Source organism: Erpetoichthys calabaricus, chromosome 4 (assembly GCF_900747795.2).
Source record: "Erpetoichthys calabaricus chromosome 4, fErpCal1.3, whole genome shotgun sequence".
Lineage (NCBI taxonomy): Eukaryota > Metazoa > Chordata > Cladistia > Polypteriformes > Polypteridae > Erpetoichthys > Erpetoichthys calabaricus.
In genome coordinates, this window is record NC_041397.2 from 222,338,597 (window position 1) to 222,363,786 (window position 25,190).

Consider the following 25,190-nt stretch of genomic DNA (forward strand, 5'->3'; position numbering starts at 1 on the left):
TCGCGTTTATTTCTGCTGCTTGTATCTCCTGTCAAAGCATTCCACAGCACACAATATGGACGAGTACACTCAGAATTCTTCTCTAGCAATCAATGCTTAAGGGCTGTGATTTCCTAGTATTCCCAGACCTTGCCTTGCCGTTGCTTCCTTAATTTCGCTTGCGTACTTGGCGAATGCGACGCGTCAATAGAACGCGCGGGAGTCCGCGCCGTGACATTACTGGGCATTAGCCCCGCCTCCTAAGTCACTGCGTCCCCATCCCCCATTCTGCGCGCTGCCGCCAGCTCCAAGCGCTGGGAAAAGAGTGCGCGTGCGTGAGAGCGAGCGATAGAGCGACGGAAAAAAGAGGAAACTGCATGCGCTGTGAGAGAAAGAAAGAAGGACTACGCATGCAGATACACATCGAGGTATACATCCCTACACCATAGTCGCAGAGGAGACCCAGGCACCGCTAGGAATACAAACAGAGGGTTGCATTTTAGCGGATTGCACGGGTAAGTGAAGTGTCACCGTTGTTTCTGGCAAGCACGGTACTGTTGATTTATTCTGGACGAATGCGGACGGGCTTTTGCAAGCTTGGCACATATCACAAAGGAGGGGTGCAATATATGGCACCGCTTTTCAGAGGGGTGGGGGTAGGAAAAAAACTGGCTCAGGACTCTCCCACCCCCTTCGTGCTCGCAGCCACTGCTCGAGAATAGCATGGCGTTCTGATGCGGACACTGGGTGCTTTGCCTCGGGGTCTGATGGGAAAGGACCCCCCCCCACCGTTACTATTTTATTTTTCTCCCCTAACCCACCCCCCCTTTGTTTTCATTTGCCCCTGTGTGGATATACTCTCTTAAGGTCGAGGTTTACAAAATGGTGTCGGAGAGTTGGTGTGCGTGCGTTTGTATGTCTGCGTGAGAGAGAGAGAGAGAGAGAGAGAGAGAGAGAGGAAAAGGAGAGAGAGGGAGATCGAGACCGAGACCATTTTTGTTTTTAAACGCTCATTTTTAGTATTGCGTTATGTGTGCGTGATCTTCGAAGCACAAATGGGCAGTTGTGAATCTGTGATAAAAAGTCGAAAACAATCATGGGTTTTATTTTAATGTTGGACAAGGAGGTTGGGAGTCCGATCGTTTAAACATTTTAGTACGCTATCACACTCCCGTTGTTGGGCTGAATCGTCTAACGTTAACTCATTGGAAACGGACATGTTGGGCAATGAAAAAGCAAAATGTAAATTGAGAACAAGCGCTGCCCTTTATAGAAGAAGACAGAATTTTACTCGAGCCGAGACGTCTTATTAAAACTGATCCTCGACACGTATACTGGGTTTTTGAAACCGAATCTTCCTTTGTCTTAATCGCTACTACATCAGCTGATATTCCTTAACACACACTCCAGAGGAAGAGAACCCCATCATTCTTACAAAGTGCTACTAAAAAAGAAAACCACCTAATTATTAAATCTAAAAGTAAACGATTAACAGTATTATCTGAATGACACTAAAATGAAGTTGTCATCTGCCTTCACTGACAAGTATGCAAGAATTCTCGGGGCTTTTATATTTAGCTCTTTTGGGTTTATTTTCTTCCACCAGGGAAGCGCTAACATTCATAACTGTTACGCAGTGAAAAATGAGTTTAAGTCTGTTTCTTTGGTTATGGGGGGGGGGGGGGGGAATTATACAGACTATCAACCAGGTGTATACCATTAGAAGTGGGAACTTAGTTGTGAAATAGCTCATTTTGATTAGTATACTGTACATTTACACTGCTCCTAATTGTTCTACTTGCTGATAAGCACTAAGTTAAGAAAGTTCACTGCAAATAATGTACAAGGTATGTGCAGGATATGCATATACATTTTATTGAAACATGTGAGATACAATTAATATCTTTTGTGTGGCAGGTTGATTTTTATGTTTGTTTACAATATAAATGATCATGTTGAGATCTCACAGAAATAATTTTATTTCTGGTTTATGCATACTAGACATTACAGCTGTGTTGTCTGTTTTGTCAAGTGCATAGGATTGTGTGTTTTGAATATAAATAAAACCTGGCTATTCTACTTTTGCAGATAATCTGCATTAAAAATCCTTCACTTTGCTGAACAAGGACCATAGTTTGAGTCCTGGCAGGGAATGTGGACTTTGTATATTCTCCATGGGCTTACTTCCGCAGTCTGGAGAGCTGCTTCTGGGGCAGTTCAGATTGTGCAGGTGCTATGACCGGGCTGTTCTACTACTGCAATAAAAACCCCTTCACTCTGCTGTCTGCATTGCTTGGAACTTCGTTTGATTACTGGCATGAGTGTACAGACCGCATATACTCCATAGGTTTCCTGCAACAGGCCAGAGGCCTGCTGTTAGGCCTGTTTGAGTCTCTAGATTGTGCTTGTGCCTTGGACTGGGGCAGAGCTCTGGCTTGGTGCTTATCTTGCTATTAGGTTGTGCTTCTGTGTTGAGAAAATTGAAGAATTAAATCATACATATTTAAAAAGGTACAGGTTAGTCACTAATGCAGTACATAATTTATTTCTTCAAAAGCACATATATTCTCAGACCCACTAATACAGTCACACATAAGGCAGTTGTGAACAACTTTTCAAAAGTATTTAACAGTTAAAAAGTGTATGATCTCGGGTGTAATGAGTATGACATTTTATTGTTTTATTTTACATTGCTGATGTTTGTTAAAAACATATAAAAATGTATTCAGCCCTACTTCCAGAAACTATTTGAAGATAATTCCTAGTTCTGTTAATTAGTAGAATAGTTAATTCATCTGTATTCCAAGCACAGTTTTAATTTTAGCATTACAAGCAGCTGGAGCATATTGCAGCGGCGTTGAACCCAGGGTGGTAAACAACCGCTTTGTGAAGCATTGCTTTTTTGCAGTGCATACACGTACCACCGTGTATTATGTAATGTATTAAGCTTTTTGGAATGACATACAGTACATTGTAAAATACTTTAAAAAATTTTTTTGTTTAAAGTTTAAGCTTTTTCATATAGTTGCAAAGATAAATAATTGGTATCCAACAATAATGGTTCTTGAAACATTAAAAATGTGTTTGTCCCTTGCTCTGCATGTCTGAAGAAGCATATGCCAGTGGAAGTATTGCAGCAACAAAAAAATAGTTCATTTTTTTCATATTAGTTATTTTTTCTTTTTGTGAAAGACATAGTTAATGAATATAATTTTTAAAGTTTTTAAAGTACAAAGTTGACAGCTATACAAAAAAACACAATTTTAAGTTTTTGAAAGTCCCCATTAATTTAAAATGCTTGTGTCGTCATTTGCGTTTGTAAAATGTCTCTTAAGAAATATAATGGGAATTATTATATATTAAAATGACACAATCATTTCTTCTTAAAACCTGATTGATTTGGGTGGCTATGTTTCTTTTGTTTGATGCATATAAATTATTGGTGACTCGAACTTGCTAATCTCAGAGACGGATGAGAAAACCAGTTTTTCTCTGCGAAATCTAAGGAAATATGGGAGATTCCCAGACCAGACAGTGCATGTAGTATGTGCATTTGACCATAGACCCCTGGAGGCAGAAGCAGTAAGCATTGTGCCACAGTGGTCTTATAATATACATATAATTTTGTCTTTGTATATGTGTGTTGTAGTGCTTCATTTTGTTACTTGTTTAACAAAACACTAAACCTTTCACAGAGGCAGAAAAAAAGGTTAAAATATCCAAGAATATGCATATATTTTCTGCGTTATTTATTGATAATGTTTCTATATTAGTTTTTGAGGGACTCATTCTATATTTGAATGTGGCGTCACCTGGTAGCACTGCATGGTTTTCATTTTCTAAACAGTATTTCTATTCTTTTTGTGAAGTACTGCAAATTAAGACTTGTATTACTAATAGCTAATGTCATGTTTAGGAAAGCACATGGTACAGTGTTGTTTAAAGTGACCAGCCCTTGCATACTGTATAGCAAAGATGGCCTCCTTTAATTTGAAAGGATCAGTGCCCATATTTAGAATCATTTACATGCTGGCAGTTTAGTATGTGTCTCACTAATAAAACCCTGTTATTTTGAAAAGGAAGTGAAGAACTACCTGCACATTGTACTCCGAGTGTTACACTATTTGACCACTAATAGTGTCCATATTGATCATCGGCATTTTATAGTGGGACCCATGAGTAAAAATGAAGTTTTTTTTTTTTGTATTTTTTATGATGTGCACACTTTTTCCAGACACTAACGTGCTTCAAGAAGCATATGCCAGTGGAAGTATTTTGCAGCAACAAAGACATTTTTGTTACATGCTGTTTAAAGAACAACTTGTTCGTTGGTTTTACGTTAATTTGTTTATTCTCCTTTTTGTGAAAGATATACTTAATGAATATAAATTTTAAAGTACAAAGAAGACAGCTACAGAAAAAACGCAAGTTTTTCAAAGTTCCTGTTTTCATTCAAAATATGTGGATTTAAACATGCTAATAATGTTAGTGGAGGTTTTTCAAAGTTTGCCCCAAACATTTATTTGCTGATTGTGATGTACTGTCTTTTACATCACTCACTGACATGTTGCACAATGTGAAAAGTGCTAGAAGTCACCTGCCATTCTCTTCTAAATTATATTAGTGGGCTTCAAGTATAATGCTGTCAGTTAATCAGATGTATAAGAAATACTCTGTAGCTAACTGTATTTTGTATACAGTAATTCTAGTTTAAAAAAAAAAAAAAAAAAATATGGTACCATTTGTTCACTGGAACTCTTTACTTTTGAATATACTACGTACATTTGGCCATGAGTAAAATGTTAACTGCCAGAGACCAGTTTATGTATTTCATACCGACTCACTTTGGCTTCGGTTTATTATCAACTAGCTGTTCCCTGCGGCTCTACCTACGTAGTAGTGAAACAGGGCAAACTTACAAATTATTACATTTTTTTTTTTATTGCTTTTTTATTAAGAAGAATTTATATTGATAGCTTTCGTATCCAAGGGCCTCTTGATATACAATATTTTTGATTTTTCTATCAGGGGCGAGAATGTAGCTGTGAACTTTGCCAGAAATGTTCAAATGTTGGCAAGGTATCTCTGGCCAAGCAGAAGGTAGGTATGCTTAAACGCCATATGTTGCCACTGTATCTGATTGTGTTCAACTCTGATGGAAGAGCGTCCCCTGCGTGGGGAGAAGAGCATGAGGCCGTGAAATCTCTGCTAATGAGCAAGTACCCTCTAAAACACACGTAGCTGTGATGTCTCTCTCAAAAACGTCGCACGTTACTCTTTAAGAATCTCTAGATGATGTCTGCTGAACAAATGGGTATCACTAGCTAAGCGGAGGCAAGGTACACTCGAACACGTGGCAAGAGGTAGAGCGATTTCAACGGAGGCTGGCACGTGAGTGAGGATGGCCCCGCCAGGCTGCAGACTCCTGAGGTCCTGCCTTCCCCTCCCCTCAGCCCGCAGCCTATCTCTCGGATTTGCATTAATAAATGGGTGCCGCAACCGAACTCTAATACTTAGCACGATGAGAGAAGTTGCAAAATCAACCGGAATGTGCAAGCAAATTGTAGGAAAAAACCCGATCTAAATCCGTTAAGTAGTTCTCTTGTGAAAAGCGGACAGATAGACAGATGTTGGATTTTATTTTTATAGATAGATAAATATAGATATATATAGAGAGAGAGAGATGGGAAACACAATTTTGCATGTAACCTTACTCTTTTGAATTCAAACGGGTAACACGTTGAATGATGGGAATTTTGATATATTTATACCTACTTGCCTTATACCTTATGTTTGCTGGTGTAGGTTCACCCTTCCACTGCAACTCTGCTCAGGATAAATAAAGCTTATAAAATAATTACTATATGTTACCAATTTTCATTTGTGTACATTGTTCACTCAAGCATTACTTTTCGTGTTTTTCATCAGTTGTATGTTCAAGCATTAAGTTTTTCTTTTTGTTTTTCACATACTCTTAGCCAGACAAAGTTTTCAACAGTGAATCTTGTTTTACTACAAAAAGCAATGACGTTTACAGAATGCACATTTAGGCAGCTTGTTCATTGAATTAATGTTTGAAATGCTTATATACTAAAAGGCAAATATGGCATACTGAAATCCACACACACCTCCTTAAGCCAGGAGGCCATTAATTTGTTTAAGCAGTTTTATGAATGGAATTACATTAAAAAAAAAAACAAAAAAACAAAACAATGGAAGTCTATGTTTAATGGAATATACCTGTAAAATACAAGTGAACAGATTTGTGTTATGATTTTTTGCTACATCACACAGAGTAATGCTCACAAATTATTAATCTTCTTGATTTTATTTTGCTGTGCCCAAGGTGTATAGCACTTCCTGACTGAATAACCACATTTTCCTTCAGCTTCAGTGAACCTTCCTTTTTCCACTTCAGAGCTCACACTACATATCATCCTGTTTTTTTTCCCCTTGTCAAAACATCTACGCTTATTCACTCGTTCATACCACATTATTGATGATAGGCACTGTTGTGCTGGTGATGTTCAACTGGCAGGCTGTCTGTGGTCTGGAAAAAACACTGGGTGCCTTTAAATAGCCCACTGTTAATGGCATTATTATTGACAAATATCAACAAACAAAAAATACTTGTAGGCAAATTTTCTTTTTTCTTTAATGTCACCACGATTTAATCAAATCAGTCAGTGTTTTTGAGATTTTGGGGTATTTAGTTTTTCTGTTGTAGTTTATTTATTTTAAAATCCTTAAATAATGGTATATTGAAATATCCTTTCTTGGCGGATGCCTAGTATCGTAGATAAACATTTCTACCAAATTTTAGCTTTTCAACTAAACGTGAAAGTGTTTTTCTTAGAGTCTGAATCAGTCAGTCAGCTATTAGAGATATAGATCGATTTTAGGTTTAATAATAATAATTAGTGACAATAGCACTAGACTGCTCTTTGGCTAACATTTCTAACTGTGTACCACAGCCATTTGCATTACCTCTGTTGCCATCCACTATGGAATATAAAAATTAAGTTTACTTTGACTGTACTATGTATATGTATGCATATTTATGCATTTCAACAACACAACAGTCCATTCTCAGCTTAAATGATGAAGATAAGAGCTGCCAATACTTAAAAAACCATAAGACAAATGTTCCTGAATGTATGGCATCAAACATTATTACAGAATTATTGTCTTTAAGAAATTCTTGATATAAACTGTAAAGTTGTGGTTTTGCTTTAATTACCTGTTTTTATTTAACTTTGGAGTAACATAAATTGCTGATTGTATAAATTGTATGTTAGTGAAACATAAACATACAGCATATTATGTGTGATTCTCCTGTGGTAGTTCGTTTTGGTAAACGTGCAATGTATAAGAAAATTTTAAAGTAAATGAATACTAATAAGAGTGGATTCAAAGATCTTTGTACATGAAACAGTACAAAATCAAAACTTTCTGTAGAGGTAACAAAGAAAAGAATACACAAGACACAGATTATTGGCAAAAGTACTTTAAACAGTGATTATGCAGCAGTGTCCCCCCTCTGTTTATATATAAAAAAAAAAAAAAAAAAAATTTGGCAATTAATGAAACACATGTAAGGTTTGAAATGTGGTATTTGCTTAAAAAACAAAACAAAAATGAAAGCATTTAAAAAATACAAAGGTAAAATGGGTAACCTTCTTTCAAATAAGAAGAAAAATATCCACAGCTGATAGTGCTACCCTGTATGATTGTCAAAAGTATCAAAATATCAATAAGTATCATAAGTAAAATTTTAAAGTTACTTCAGTACTCATTTTTTCATGTTATCGACTGCAGCCTGCCTTATGAATATGCCTCCTTTTTGCCATGGCTAGAGTTGCAACTTTGTTTCCATCCATTCACAGATTTTAATATGGCAATTTCAGCGGCTTCTGAGCCTTCACTAGCACACTTAATTGAGAAAGAGGGCAGCCAGAGTGGCATCTAGAATTAGTTCGGCATTGTTGCAAATGGAGATGGAAAACCACAAGATATTATGCAGGCCTGTGTGCAAGATTTGCTATCTTAACACCAAGTAAAGGAGCTAACACAATCAGTTTAGTTAAACACTTAATGGGTGATGGTTGAGACCCATTTGGAGCCCTAGGAGGGTGAGTCCCACTTGGTGTCTGGGGTGCACGCCCTTTAATTTACCTAAATGGGGCACCTCAGATGACGGTGCCCTTGGCGGCCACTTGTGTCAGCTATTGGGTTGATGGACTGTTGCACAAGTCAGTACACACAGAATTTCAAAGGTATCTTATTTCTAAATTATGGAATTTACAGGACCTTTGACCAAAGAATTAAAGGGATAGGCGGATCTTCAGTTCAAAAAGTCAATCACATGAGCCTTTAGTTTCTGGTTTATGATTCACAGTGATTATTTTGGGAGTATGTACAGTATTTAACAAAAGTTTAGCAAAAAAGCATATGCTTTGCATGTCTTGAGCTTACAATTGGATGATTGATGTGGATTATGCAACATAAGCAGCATGAATTAATTTTTTTAAATAAACAGTTTTCACTTTATTTTCCATTGCACATTGTTGGTCAACTATTGGCTCCTATTATATATATCATAAAGTTTTTCCCCCCTCCATTCTGTATGAAAACAACAGATTCATTTTCTCTGCCATTACTACCAAGTACATGGGATTAGTAACATCTCTCTGTTAAAAAAAAAAATTTCCATGGTGTCCGCATTATTCTGCCTTGACCACTCCCCCCCCCCCACACTGCTCGCCCAATCATTACCCCTACTTGCACATCCTCTCTCCGCCCCACCATGTGGTACTCTCAGTGCTGCTAACTCGCCCTTTAACCATTTTGGTTATAATGGCAAGGCAGAAAAGAAAATTATCTATTCAAGAACATTGAATTTTAGATTGCGATGCACAAGTAATTCTCATCTGTTGTTTTTTTGGTATCTTATTTTTCATATCACAATTTTTAAATGTCACTGTGATAATATCTGAGGCAAACACATTTTCTCTGTATGGAGTTTTTTTTTTTTTTATTTTATTTTGGTGGATTAATATGATTAGCAAATATTCATTGAAACTGTTGAAATAGTCAGGATCTGGTAACAAAGATCCTTTTTTTTTTTTGCAGTGTTTTAATTGTGTCCTTAAGTAGTGTCCATTTTGAATTCTCAATACTGTATTTGAAATATATTGGTTTTGCACTTTCTACCTTTTGAGTGTCTTTTTAAAGCAGTAATTTCTGTATTCTGGGGAGGCTTTTGCTACCCTTTTAGTTTTAAGTTGTTTATTCGTACAAAAATGTAGAGTGCAACAATTTGAATGTACTCTGCCCATTTGATAATAAATTTAAACTTGCAGTTGAATTTGAAACAAGACATAATGAAAATGCTTGAGATTGCTAGAGTAAAGGTATTTGATTTTTATTCCTTGATTTTGTAGCATTTCATAATGTTTATATCAGTAGTAATTGTAGCGCATATCCTTATGTAACATGTTAGTGCTTGGTGTCTCTTCACCAACAATTGCAGCCGTATACATCATATTTAATGTGACAGCTAAGGCTTGTTTATTTTCACCAGCCCAATATTCAAAATATATATTGTAAATTAGCATAACCTCAAAGCGTAATCCACTTCGGGGGCTTGAAGTTGCATAGGCATAGGGTGATCTTTGAAATTTTGCACAGAATGCATTAGCATTTGAATTTATGGCACTGTATATATAAGGCAGTAGTGTTAATTCACTGTGCCAACATGTCATCGATTGACAACAGAGTTTAGGTTTCAGTCCTTAACTCTTTTAGGGCGGATGTCGACTTTTGTCGACAGGAGGGGTTGAAGGAGAATGTCGAGAAAAGTCGACATCCAGGGATAGGGGGCGACAATCAGCTGTTAATGGCGACAAATCTCACTGTCACGTCACAGGCATTCCCTCTGGGCTTGGAGGATTGCTAGACTCGTTGATTCTGCAACTAAACCTTGCGTGTGCGTGAGTTGCGAAATGTAAACAATGGCAAGATGGCATCGACATGTGAAAAGGGAGCGAAGCAAGTGCAGAAAAGAAAACACTCGGCAGACGATGTTTTGCGCATTATCGCGGAGTCGGACTCTTGATTTTTCAGAATCGGATTTTATTGGCAGTGATCAGGAGATCGAGAAAGAGAGTGAGAAGCAGGCATCAGCTGATCAGACACCAGCCGATGCTGCGCCAGCAGATCTGTTGCCAGTTGAGTGCCTTCGCGCAGCCGATGCATCTACGGCAAGGTTCGCATGGGATAAATACACAGACATTGATCCATCGAGAGCCGATCTGGCTATCGGAGTTTACAAGATGGCATGGCTTGCTGTTGGACATGACAGATCACCAGCTGCTGTACTTCAGGCTGCTCTCTCCTGATGCTGCTTTTCAGCTACTGTCAGACGAGACAAACAGGTAGGCAGAGATTTTTTTTGAATCGCGGGCTGTGTTTGCATCGCATTCTCGTTTTTCAAAGTGGAAACCCACAACGAAAGAAGAGATGAAGCGCGCTGTGGCATTACAAATAGAGATGGGACAGAACTGGTGATATAACTTCAGGGAGCATTGGTCCAAACGTGTTTTGTCCCCTGGTGGCTTAGGTACGTGCTGCTGCAAAGTTTTATTCACTTCTGTAATAAACAGAAGCAAATCCCATGGGGTGAGCCAGGCTATAATGCCATACATAAAGTTCATAAAGTTTCAGAAGATGAAAAGAGGTGACAATACGGTTTTCATGCAGGCAGAAAACTTGGTGGCAGTGGCATGGCACGATGGCAAATGGGTGACTTGTCTCTCTACAGTACACACTAACAATATATGTGAGAAAGTGCAGCAACAGACAATTGAAAAATAGGCACCAAAGCAACACATATTGTAAGGAGTGCAATGTGGCAATGACTGAAATTGGCTGCTTTGAGCGAGATCAGACTTTGCTGTGTAAAATGTGTGTGATATGCATGTGAAATCATAGAGTATGCAGGCTCATACAACATGCAAGACAGTAACATTTGTCAAAAGTAAATGTTTTTTGTTGATTTGATATGTTAAAACAATTGCTTTGTGTTCTTTTTTAAAAAATGTTAGTTTTTGGAAAAATATTCAGCCCTGGGAGAAAAGAAACAAAAAAAAAATTAGCCCTAAAAGAGTTAATCCATGAACTTGTAGTCCCCTTGATCCTTAACATAAATATGTTGGTGGTTTGTTTTAACTTAAGAATTTCAGTACCTGTTTCTAATATCTGCTAGCTTCAGGAAAGCAGACTTTGTGTATTATCATACTATTAATGCTAAACTTGTATCTGATTTTAGCATTGATATTATGGAAATGGCTGACACTTACTAGTAGTTGTAAGAAACATGTTTTTGTTAGTATGCATAAGAAATAAAAATAGTGCACGGTTTAATTAATATTTAACTGCAGAACAAAAAATCATTATGTAAAATGTAAGAAACATACTTAAAATGTTGAAATTGTAGCAAATGAATAGCTTGTGTTAAAAGAAATACTGGTATGCAATACTAGTATGTTCAAATTGTATATAACATGCGTTTAAAGATTTTTTTTGTATTTGCAGCAGTGTTTTTCCTTTCTTTTAGGTGTCAACTTTGACTTTAATTAGTATGAACATATTTACTAGAAACGTTTAATTTCCCAAAAATTAACTTTGTTTTAATGTGCCAGAATTACTGGCACTCTAGGTAAAAATTAACTAATAGCCATGTTAAACAGCAGATATGATAAACTATATTTTATCAAGAGAAGAAAAATTGGTGGAGGTTGAGGAGTTTTCTTTTAATACTAACATTTTAAAGCAAGTGTTTCAAAGTTTTTGAGAAAAAAGTAGTATCACTGTTACTGCATCTTCTTTGCATGGTGCTGGGTATAGTCTCCATTGAGAAGGACAACAAGAGGCATGGACTGCAAGAACCATGTCTGTCAGCTTGGTTACAGAAAAGTAAAATTTGCTTGGTGTACAGTATTTAGAGAGATTACCTGAAGTTGCACTTTTTATGTTGGTGGTAGATGCCTGTCAGAGTGTTAAAGAAACACACACTTAATTGTCAGGTTACATTAGAAAGACATCCAAAAGTATGAAGAAACAGAGAAGGCAACAAAGAAGTCTTGTTATAGGAAGATGCACTGCCACTAATTCAGCCACTATAAATGTACTGTACATAGAGGGTACTCTGCTTAGCAGTAAATAAGAGCATCTTTTAAAGATTTAAGTCAAATATTAATGATTATTTGTCCTGTATTTCTTTGGTGGTTCTCCTTTTTAGTGTACACGTTTATTGAGGTAATACCTGCCTTGCAGGTAATTCTCAACTTTCTGTGTCCAGTTAGCTAGAGAAGACTTTTCTCAAAATATAGTGCCCAGAGAGCACTTTGAGACAGTTCTGCGCTCTGCATCCTCCATTGATAGTCTCCCTTTCCTTGCTTTAACTTCCTTCTTTTTACCTTGTAGAGGTCATGTGAGAGGGAGGTATAACTCATATTTTCAGATTTGGCTTGGATTCTACGAATGTCTGGTTAATCTACTGTGTTATATTAAGCACATTACAGTTTTGGTTTCTTCCGTAGAAGAAGCATTGAGACAACCAGAACTTTAATTCCCTCTTTTAGCAGATTCCTTTTTGCTTGCTTACCTACAGAATTTTGGACAAGGAGACTGCATTTGTAGTTTTTATATTAATTGTGAACTGTATCAGCATGCATATTTGTGAAATGCATGGTAAGCTAGTTGTACACTGCAAAGTTAGTTAGAACCAAAGTGTGGTTTATTTAATGTTTATTTATCTTTCTCTTACTATTTCAGCAATATATAAATCAATATTTATTGTATATAGTAAAAACCTGTGGTTTCACCTAAACAGGGCTGTGTGCAGGAGGTCTTCTCATAATTTGACTGACCAGCTTCAGATTTGCAAAGCTGAGACGATATAAAATGTCCAGACAGACTTTCTTCTGTACTCAAAGGAATTGGTGCTTCAAAGATTATTAATGGGTGGAAGCAAGCAAGCAAGCAAAGCAATGAATGTTTTTGATTTTAATTGCTTTCCAGTCAGATCCCCCTTTATTATATAAACTGGAGCAGAACAGGTAACTGTTTTTTAACGGCTAGGAAATCAGCAGAACAGCAGATATAATAGTTGCATTATATGGACGTTGAAAGCTGAAGGATGTGAAATTCACATTTTATAGAGAATTGTTAATGTATCAACAGTTGTTTAAGTTTTTCAAGACTATTGTAAAACGTCATTTTTATAATTTGTCGTTGCAGCCAAGTTAGTTTGGATTATGTTTGGAAGTGTTTCATAAAGCATTATTGGAAGGTTTGCACAACTCTTCACAACCAGACACATTATCAGTCTTCTTAAGCAGTTAACATACTTGGTATTAGGTTTAATTAATATTTATTTGGAAAATCCTAAATTTGTAGCCTGGTAAGTTTGGCTGGCTGTGTAGTTAGACATTACTTTACTACTTGCCCCTCATTGTCATGTGACTTGGTATGTTTTATGTACAGCCCCATAATTTGCAAATGCTGGCAGTTTTTACATTTCCCTTACACATATATCTAATGGAACTCTCCTTTGGGAATGGATCTATAATAAAACTGTGTTTTAAGGGGATGTAAATGTAATTTGTACTTCTCTAAATGTAGAGATGTAGTAGCCCAATATCTGGCTTTAATAACTTTACAATGAGAATCGAGTAATAACTGATCTGAACCCTTTATCAATTGGTGAAATGCAAAGTGCACCTTATCCTTAATATATGCCACATGTGACTACACAGCCTTCACTGGCAGCTGCTCAGGTATTCATTATTGATTTTTTTTTGTTTTTTTAAATTAACATCCTTAGTGTGTAAAAAGCGTTGCATTTTTTGGCTTGAAAAATCGCATGTTTATTAAATCACATCATTCTACTGTAAAACGTGCAAAACGCTAAAAGTACAAAGTCAGAAGTGTAGAAATATAATGAAAATAATAATATGAACAGCACACTGCACATGTGCGAATGATGTGAGCGTCACTTTCAGATTTACCAGAATCACATTTTGTTTCACTGATCGTTTCAGTTTCACTGCTTGAAGACAGATTCACCTTGTCATCATTGCTGATGAGAGGCGTTTCTTACAAGATGCCATTATGAGGCTAGGAGAAGTCGTGTCTACACCGTTGTCTGGGTAACCCTGGAGCCTGACTCTTTAAGGCAAGACACGCCTATACTGTTGCCCGAGTAATCCACTTGTCTTACAGGAGATGCATCTATGCTGTTGCCCGAGCGATACTCGGGACTAATGCTTTTAGCACTGGTTTTACAGCCAGAGTGGCGCTTGGGTCTAACACTAAGGAGATTAAACCACTGTTGGAATGTGGTGGTCTGTACATTTAAAAGAGTCAAGCATTCTGGGAAGGGCTTGAATTTCATTTTCAAGGAACTGAAAAACTGTTATCTCAAAGCACATTTGACAAGCAGTCTAGTTTTCTTCTGATCATATGTTAAGTCGAAACAGAATTTAGTAACAATCCAGTATAAGAATATGAAAATGCTTTTTCTAAGAAAAGAGACTTGTATATAATTTTAATAAATTTGTAGTGTTTGTGGAGCATACTGCCTGTACAGATTCATTGTGTTGTATGAGGAATTTAAGTGAAGTACTACGTTACTTCCATGTTGAACGGTACTCCTTTGTAACGGGAGTGCTGCTTTTCTGCAGAATCTTTTCTTTTACTTGGTTTACTTTTTTCATTTGTTTGAAGACTTCTTCCCAAAGTCACATCTGCATTGTGTTTGATTTTGGTTCATTTTGATAAACAGAAGGAAGTGCAGCTCATGTTCAGAGAGCCTGCAGTTAAATGATAATACAGTAATCCCTCCTCCATCGCGGGGGTTGCGTTCCAGAGCCACCCGCGAAATAAGAATATCCGCGAAGTAGAAACCATATGTTTATATGGTTATTTTTATATTGTCATGCTTGGGTCACAGATTTGCGCAGAAACACAGGAGGTTGTAGAGAGACAGGAACGTTATTCAAACACTGCAAACAAACATTTGTCTCTTTTTCAAAAGTTTAAACTGTGCTCCATGACAAGACAGAGATGACAGTTCTGTCTCACAATTAAAAGAATGCAAACATACCTTCCTTTTCAAAGGAGTGCGCGTTAGGAGCACTGAATGTCAGAAAGTGAGAGAAAACCAAACAAATCAATAGGGCTGTTTGGCTTTTAAGTATGCGAAGCACCGCCGGTACAAAGCTGCTGAAGGCGGCAGTTCACACCCCCTCCGTCAGGAGCAGAGAGAGAGAGAGAGACAGAGGAAAACATACAGTCAAAAATCAATACGTGCCCTTTGAGCTTTTAAGTATGCTAAGCACCCCCTACGTCAGGATCAGAGAAAGTCAGCTCGAGAGAGAGAGAAACAAAAGTAAGTTGGGTAGCTTCTCAGCCATCTGCCAATAGCGTCCCTTGTATGTAATCAACTGGGCAAACCAACTGAGGAAGCATGTACCAGAAATTAAAAGACCCATTGTCCTCAGAAATCCGCGAACCAGCAAAAAATCCGCGATATATATTTAAATATGCTTACATATAAAATCCGCGATAGAGTGAAGCGCGATGTAGTGAGGGATCACTGTAGTCAGAGCAAGTAAATTTGTGTTATACAGTGTTATTAACTAAAATATATTTAATTTTATATTAAATAGTACTTTTTACGTAGTTGATTGTCATTTTTATGTTTATATGCACCTTTTCATATATTCCAGATGAGATCTAGTTCCTTATTCCTCAGAAATAGCTATAAAAAAAAAAAAGAAGAAAAAAAAGAAAATGTTAACATGACATTACTCTGATAATTCAGAGGTTTTCTACACGTCATTTTAAAGGTGTGCATTGTGCTTTGACGGTTTCTTTAAAATGTCATTGACGATGAATGACTTTGCACAACTAGAATGTGTGTAAATGCGTATAGAAAGTTTAGCATTTGCATTCATTTGCAGTTTTGGTTTTGACATTTTCATCTTCTGCAATTTCTTAACATTTATTTGAACATGATTCATGTGCAGTTTTGGTTTTGATATTTTCATTGTCTGCAATTTCATATGCCAAACATGATACACCAATGCATTTTAACAGTAAGTAAAACTTTCCTGTATCTTTTTATATATTCATATTGCTTTTTGGAACTGGGTAGTTATATAGTTTGGGGATAAGCTGCATTTTCCTGTTGCTATGGCACCGAGTGTAAAGGTGGTTATTGTTAAATGTTGGTAGGGAGGGGGTTGACCTTTTCCACATTTTATTTTTGGTACTATGTGCTCGCGCTCACACTTCATCTTTTCCATAGTGATGTAACAATTCACTCTGTTTATGATTCGATTTGATTCATTATACTGGGTTCACGATTCGACATGTCACATTTTTTAAAGAAAATCTTAATGAAGAAAACCTACGATGGAAATGTTTTTGTTTATTATTATTGCAGAGACCGTTCCTCTTCCATGCATTTTTGAATCAAGAATACAATATAACTGCCTAAAAGTTCTCATTTGGAAAATGGAATGCTTTGTAGTATGACCAGCTATAGTAAAACATGATGCAAACATGCAGGGCAGTATACCAGTGCCAGTATTAAACAGTCTGAGAACGGAGGTTAGGTTGGTTCAAAATAGCAATGCATGCTGATAAAATACCTCTAATGTACTGCCAAGTTTTTGAACTTGGCTGCAGTGTCCCTCAAAAAAGCATCACTGGCAACAGTATCGTTTGAGTTTCAGAAGAGCAATAGTAATGCAAAAACATGATAGTCCCACATGTCTGCTTGTAGTGAATGATGATTACTATCTTTATAGTGATGGTTTATGCTGGCTAATCCACTTTAATAAAACAAGTTTCTGTCCATTTGCTTTATCTCTGTCATTGCAACAGAGAGCGCATCACAAACATTTGTAGTAATGCATTTTATTACTACAAATGGTTGTGATGTGCCTTGTTATAATGGCAAATATAATATAATTACTACATACATTACAAAATACATTCCAATTGATGGTGTACTGCAAATGTTAATGCTGAGATCTATGTTGATTACTTAGATTTCAACCCACCTTAGACAGGCAGTACAGCTAGTGTTAAATAATGTGCTTCATTAGCATGGTTGATGATGATGAAAATAATATTGCATATTGCCCACTATGTTGCAGATGTAATAAAGTTTCCTATGTTGCAATATTTTCCTTATTCCTGGGCTATATATTTTAAATTTTTAATTTGATACTACATAAAAATCATAATGTGAAAGTCAATCGCTCAGTGTTTAGCACTTTGATTTTCCACTTCTTCTGAATATTAAATAAAATCTGTAAAGTCTCCACCTGACTTTTTAAGCATGTTTATGTCAACTCTGAACATGGCAGTGATGAACATGAAAAAATAGAGTGAGAATTAGAGAAGGAAGTGTTCAGAGAAGGTGGGGTTAGCTTTGCTGTTTGCAAATGGTTTTTCCCAGGATGACAGTTCAAGCAGTGCAGCATCTAAAGATAAAAAAAATATTACAGCAAAGGAACAAGCTAGGTATGTGTGCACACAATACTGTAAGGCCTCATCCTTCCATTTCATGTGTTCTCTGCTACTTAAACATTGCAAGCAGGAATAAAACAGCAGCCTTTATATTCTTTATGTGTTGATGTGTGAATTATTAAATGTTAGTGTATCTGTTACGGGGTAAATTGCAACACTGGCCATTTTATTTTCATTTGATTTTGTATTTTTGACTAGCAGGTAGGGGTGGGCAATATGACCTCAAACAGTGATCACAATATTTTCCACAATCTTGACCATACTTAATCACAATATCAAAATAAATAAATAAGCTCTTTAAAGTTAATAAACTTACAGAAATAATCATGATGAGATACTGCAGCTGAAAATATTTTATTTATTGTGTAAATGCTTTTGGGGTAAACCTGAGTTGGAACAGTATAAACTTGAATCATACATTTTTTTCACAATTTGTTTAAGTCTTTGGGATGTTATAAAAATCTAAATAATTACAGCTACACATTTTTCTTGATTACAAAAAGAGCAAAAGATCCCTTATTAAAATAGTTTTGCTAACTATAATGCATGCAAAACTGTTAATTCTAAATTGCTCCTGAAAAGTACAACTTAAAATTTTCTCACTTTGTGTTTTAGAAATTGAACTTTTAAAGGTTTTTTTTTTTTTTTTTTAATCATTTAAAGTTTACCGGTATGTTCTCAGTAAGTTCTTCACTAGAAATTCCATACTGTTACCAGTTTCTGGCTTTAGTGCTGCCCTGTGGAACATGACCACATTTCTCTTCATGCTAAATGCCTTTTAGAAGTTGAAATTGTGACAAAAATTATCACATGTTAAAAATAATTTACTGCAACTTGTAGCAATGACACATATTATACATTTATTTTACATACAACTGTTAGGTTATGAATATAACTATTTCCCTTTAAAGGCTGGTCTACAGAATAACTATTTTTAAAAGATAAATATAGAACATAAGTAGAAACCACAATCCAATTTATTAATTTTAGCTTTATTTTTAGGCTGCTGTCCAAAATAAACATTGTTTGCTGTTCTGGCCAACAGAAGGATTTACTCTGTTCAATATTTTCTGCATTATTGAAGGTAAGGTAAGCAAGCGAGCAGGTGTAGTAACGAGAGCATAAGACTGATGCTTGGAGAGTTGAACGGTACACTTAAACCTGCAGTGTACAAGTGCTCTGTTCATGCATTGACTTGCACTCTGCTGTAGTACTGTGCATGTTTCAAGAAAACAAAATTGTACTTTCCAGTTTGAGTTTATGCAGATGCAAAAGCATGTCAATCACTTTACTTTAGAATAATTCTATTTTTGACAATATAATTTTAAGTAATTACAATTGCAACCCTTACGTGATTCCATCAATTCAAACATCCATAACTGAATTCAGTGCAGATATAATTTTTTTTCAACTGCCCTAGCATTTTAAGCCTGATCCTAATTTGAGGTAGCATAGTAAAAGAAAGCGTGAGATGAAAGATTGAATGAGGGGAGCAGGATATGAGGCTTCAATTAAATGGAGGCAGTAAGAAAGTGACGATCAAGAGAGGCATTTCATTGTGAATCATTAGCAGAATAACATTCAGGGTTCACAAAATTTCAGAATTCCCAATAGCCTTTTGGTCAGGCACTCCTTCAGATTTTGTTAGTCGAAAAGAATTTTACTAGCCTGAATAAAAAAAACACAATTTTTTAATGTAGATAGATAAAAAATAGTCGAAAAATAAATCAAAAACATTTATTTTCCAAATAAAAATACCAACATTCATACATAAATTATTCAACAATCATCAACATTAATCAACAAAAGTATGCATTTGGTTCTAACAACTGAATCTTGTATGAACAATACAATTAATTTAAATAGGAATCAGACTCGGTCAGATTCTGAATCTTGGATCTCAACAGATGAGAGAGTGCCAATCAACGTTGAGGGTGTAGCTTTGTCAGCTTCCTCCCTAGGCTTCTGTGCATTAGTCTCCACTTCTCTGCTGTTTTGATCCTACAGAATACATCCAGGAACTAATTGCCTCATCAGGGCAAAAAGTTCAAACGATTCCCCTTTTATGGAGAGATTCATGAGGTTATTCAGTGTTTCAGACTGAGCAACAACAACAACATTTATTTATATAGCACATTTTCATACAAAAAAAGTAGCTCAAAGTGCTACCTGTGAAGAGATATGGCACGACGTTTTCACTCGGTTCATGCAGGAAAATCCTGTTTCACAGATGGCTGTAGAAGAACAAAAAGTCAGTATTAATTTTACCATTATAAAGATATGAGAAAGGTGTTCTGGATTCTTGGTGAGAAGATCTCTGTACAAGCAATCTAACATAATACCCTGGTACTGTAAAAGCCACATTTTTAGATTTGTCCATTCTTGTGTAATTTTTCATGTAGCAAGCTGGCAAAAGATGTGGCAGGATAATCCACCTGTTCATCCCCTTAATTTTCCAGTTCGTCTCTGGGGCGGCGAAGAGTGGAAGGATTAAAAAAAAATTGAAACAAAAGAGAGAGGCTTTTCGGGCAGATTTTTAAATCTGCTGTCCATGTACTTTATTGTGAATAATCTTCTGAAACTCTGCACCAAGGGCGCCTTTGTCTCTGCTCTCACTTCTTCTAGCAGGTCTTTGGCTTTTTGTGAGTTGAGTTCCACAGTATCACACGCTGTCATTGTCTTTCACTGTGAACGCAAAACTGTAAAGGACTTTTTTCTTTGACCATGTCTCTTTAGCTCCGTGAGACACTAATCACTTAGAAACAGTAAATATATGAAGTGAGAACTACACTCCTTTACAGAGGGTGGCAGCAATGCACCAATTGTGTTTACCAAACATCGTTTGAAAGGGAGAATAGAGGCGAAGTAAACTCATTACACAGAGGCACAGCCGTACTCATCTTTGCAGAAAAATCATTATGATTAAAAACATGTTGGTTCCATGGTTGCTTTTTTTCTAGCAAGTCATCAGAGAGGACAAAGCCAATAAAGGAGGGAATTTGATTTCACTCCTGATTATAATTTCAGGTAACCTGTCAGGCAGGGTGGTGTTACATTTTGGTAACCCAGTGGGAAAAGTTAATAGCCCTGGGACATTGGGCTGCTGATTTTGCGAGCCCTGACACTGGCTTGTAGATTCTGGTAAGGGGTCACACATGACAGTAGAATAAGTAATTTCATGTTATGTCATGTTAGTGATTGTTTACTGCAATGTTTGCATTTGCTATTGATGCTAGTATCTTCCATTTCTTGTACATTCCAGCAACATGAAATTAACTGGCCTTATTGTTCCCATTTCTAAAGACATTATATGTTGGTAATTAGTATATGGGAGGTGGGGTTCCCACTGGACATGTTTGTAAAACGATTTGCTTTTACTGAGGCACCTTGTAGGGATGTTTTGATGAGGATTTTAAGGCCGATACCGACCACAAATTTCATGTTACTTGATTGTCTGATTCTGATACAGATTCAGATTTTTTTCCTTTATCCCTTTGAAAAATTGTTTACACTAAGCTCCTGCATAACCAGACAAATACTGTAGAAGCCTCATGTCTTATTTTAAACTATAGACCACGAGTGTTAACTGCTCGTTTAAGATTAATTTAAAATTAATTCCTCTAGGCTTATTATTCTGTGAACATAAAAATACTAAAATAAACTTTCCTTAAAATAATACGAAAAAAATATGTATAAAAATATGTATCCATAATACATATGGCATAAAAGAAAATAAAATGCCTCTCATTAATTACAAGCTGTCATATGGTTTAATTTTTTTCTGTAATGTACCTATCTAATCTAATGCAAAAGTTAAATTAAAAAAAAAAAGTAATATTTCCTCTACTCTCTTTCTCTCATATATACAGTATGTAGATGTGCGCACACACACACTTCACACAATCGATTGACATTGGAAATTAAACACCGGGTAAATGCAAATATCCATGCACTTATAGGTTTGAAGTATTTTAAATCATTAATTGCACTACAGGTTTTTTGCTGTTAAAATGCACATTTACTATATTTCTTCAGTGTATCACCTAGACATTCCTAATTCTTGATGTGTTGTTTTAAATTTGGATTAATATTTTAATTATGTAGTACTTGTTTCTTACCAAATCTTGTGCTGTTTGACACACAGCAACAAATAATAAACACAGTACAAATCTTTAAAAAAAAAAAAAAAAAAAAAAAAAGCCGCAAATGTATTAAATGTTCACAAGTTGTTTATCAAGAAGACACAAGACTAACATGCTTAACAGGTTAATAAGTAAAAGATACATTTAATGTTAAACTAACAAGCCTATTGTTTACGAAGCAGCATTTGTTTTCCGGTTAAAAATGTATGCTGATGCACTTAAAACAAGCACACAGTCCAAATTGAAACTAAAATTTTCAGAATTCATTAAAGTAGTTTTTCTTGCGGTTTGTCTAACTGCACAGGAAAATAACTCCTGATTTCTTTTTCTCAGTTGAGTTTATTACTCCACTTTTTCTTTAACATAAAGGATAATATTCCAATTGCCTCTCGTGCTCTGCTATACAGAAGAGTCCGCACTGCTAAAATAAGCCTCGACTTGCTGCTCTTTGTTTATGCAGCAGGAAGTTTGCTGCAAAAAAAGGGCACTGCACTAAATTATTGTAAAAGCTTAGAAAAGCAGGGGCTGAAACAACAGTGTTCATGATAGATTTCTGTTTAAGTAGGATCGTGAAATCTTCAAACTCAAAAGTTTTTTATCTCTTATTTTTGCACTTGTATCTCATGCAATGATGCAACGGCCAGAAGGGAATATCACAACTCATAGAGCAGTATGAGTGTCGTGTGGTATATATTAATATTTTTGTTTTTCCTGTCCCGTTTAGAGAATTTCTGTACGTTTAACTTTTGATGGTCTTGAAAAGATTATTAGTGGTTCAACATTTCCTGCCTTATCCAGGTACCAATGATACTGTAAAATTCAGATCATAGTACAGTGTCACATTGGTATTCACTGTCGTACCGGCATATACAGCCCACCTCTAGTAGCAGGTGAACTAAGCTTCCTAATAACAATTTATTGCTTGTATATCCAAAAATCACACAGAGAGTTCTGCAATGGGCTTTAACATGCTCTGTTTTTTGACAGCCCCATAGCTTTGACTCCCTTAGAAGAAAAAAAAAATCTTTTAGGGAAAAATAATTGTAGAAGTCTTGAAAAATGCAGTTCAGAGAGAGAGATTTCCAGGTAGGCTGGGTGTGCAATGGGTGCCAAAAAAATGGGGTAAATATAATACACAAAATAGAACATTAAATCCTCTTCACAGAGCTAGATGGTCAATCTGTCATTGCCATCTCAGGAATACAATACAATAGTAAAATGAACAAACTACAAGGCAAAATGCAAGAGTAGATTATATCACTCGCTATATACAGGGATACACATATACAAGGATACAGATTTGTTACGAGTCCTGGAGACATCGGTTGACAACTGCTTCCCCCTTACTGACCATACCACATCTGAGTAAGTGCTGAGCTGGCCAATCTGATGAAGGAACCCTACTTCCCAATGATTTCAGTGCTCCTTTGTCAAATAGGCAGGCAAACAACTTGGTAGTAGAGCAGTGGCTCCAAGTGCCACATGTGAGTACTGAGACGAGAAACAGAATAGGTTAGCTTTACTAACAGATTATAAATATCATATTACTTACATTTTAGTAATTATGACTAATAACATAGATGCAGTATTCACAGCTAATTAGCAGCTCTACTCAGGGTATACTAAACTAAAGTAGTGAGTTTTCAGCCGGGATTTTAAAGGACACTCAAGGGGGTACCTCTTATAGTAGCAGGCAGACCATTCCACAGTTTCGGGGCCCTGTAACTAAAAGCTCGACCTCCCATTGTTATTTTATTTATTTTTTGAATCATAAGCAGACCGGAATCTTGATCTTAATGTGTTCTGTGGTTTGTAAGTAATGATAAGTAAGAAGGACCTTGGCCATTTAAGGCTTTATATATTTAAAGGAGGATTTTGACATCTGCTCTAAACTTAACCGGACGCTGGTGTAAAGATTTAAGAACTGGAGTTGTGTGTTCTTATTTTCCTGTTCTTGTAATTATTCTTGCAGCAGCACTTTGGATTAACTGAAAGCTGTATAAAGAACAATTTGAACAGCCAGCGAATGTCGCATTGCAGTAGTCAGTCCTACTAGAAATAAATGCATGGATTAATTTGTCAGTATCCTGAATATTTAGAAAACACCTTCATTTCTCTGCATTCTTAAGATGTAGAAAGCATTTTTTGGATAGTTACATAATATGTGCTTTAAATAACAGTCTAGTTTTAAAGGTAAAACCTAGATTGCTGGCTGATTCAGTAAAACTATTGGTGATTCCAGCTGAGTTAAATAATGACAAAATATTGTTGTCATCAGCATCATTCCCTTCAATAATTAACATCTCTGTTTTATCTGTGTTCAAACACAAGTACTTCTCATCCATTTACTCTTTTAACTCACTAATACATAGGGGTGGGCAGTATGACCAAAATTCTATATCACGGTATTTTTCTAAATTATCATGGTTTCACGGTATTCGACGGTATTTTTTTCCCATACATGAGTGGATGTTAACCACATTTTCCACTGCAATTACTGCAGTAGACTGGCTAAGAATAACCTATTCCACTGTCATGAGAATTGTACATTGCACACAAGTATTAATACAGGTTTGCATGGCCCCATAAAGTGATATTTTTCAAGGGGGTGGCACTAATGAAGAGAAGGAATCACACTGCATGACAGATACAGTCAAAATATAGAACCTTTTTATTGAACAAATTTTGCAAACAACTTAAAACTATAATTTTGACAACATATTTTCAACCATCCAAAGAGGCATTTAGACTTAGTAAAATATCCAGAGATGCTTGTCAAAAGTTGTATTGCACTGAACATGTCTTAGAAAAGGAATAAATAGTAAATAGTTTTTGTAAACCAACTACGCTTTCTGTTAATGTTAACCATCTCTGTCCACTGACACGTTAAAGTAACTTATTAAACAACTTTACCATCATCAAACTGCATAATATTTAAACTAATAAATAATAGTATTACAGTAATCCCTCCATCGTGGGGGTTGCGTTCCAGAACCCCCCGCAAAAGGTGAAAATCCGCGAAGTAGAAACCATATGTTTATATGGTTATTTTTATATTGTCATGCTTGGGTCACAGATTTGCACAGAAACACAGGAAGTTGTAGAGAGACAGGAACGTTATTCAAACACTGCACACAAACATTTGTCTCTTTTTCAAAAGTTTAAACTGTGCTCCATGACAAAACAGAGATGACAGTTCCGTCTCTCAATTAAAAGAATGCAAACATATCTTCCTCTTCGAAGGAGTGCGCGTCAGGAGCAGATAATGTCAGAGAGAGAAGCAAACAAATCAATAGGGCTGTTTGGCTTTTAAGTATGCGAAGCACCGCGACACAAAGCTGTTGAAGGCGGCAGCTCACACCCCCTCCGTCAGTAGCAGAGAAAGAGAGAGAGATAAAAACAATCAATCAAAAATCAATACGTGCCCTTCGTGCTTTTAAGTATGCGAAGCACCGTGCAGCA

At 36.2% G+C, this 25,190-nt stretch overlaps 1 protein-coding gene across 7 annotated transcripts in view; it reads left to right on the forward strand.

Moving 5' to 3' along the window:
- The first annotated feature begins 290 nt into the window (after positions 1-290).
- Positions 291-25,190, forward strand: part of fam168a (family with sequence similarity 168 member A) — a 193,489-nt gene continuing 168,589 nt past the window's right edge. For 5 of the 7 annotated variants that reach the window (XM_028800340.2, XM_028800342.2, XM_028800343.2 and 2 more), the window contains exon 1: positions 296-494. The gene's annotated coding sequence lies outside the window, so the exon portion shown is untranslated. Of the gene's footprint in view, positions 495-25,190 lie in introns of all 7 variants that reach the window. The other 2 variants (XM_028800345.2, XM_028800341.2) reach the window with 2 other exon arrangements.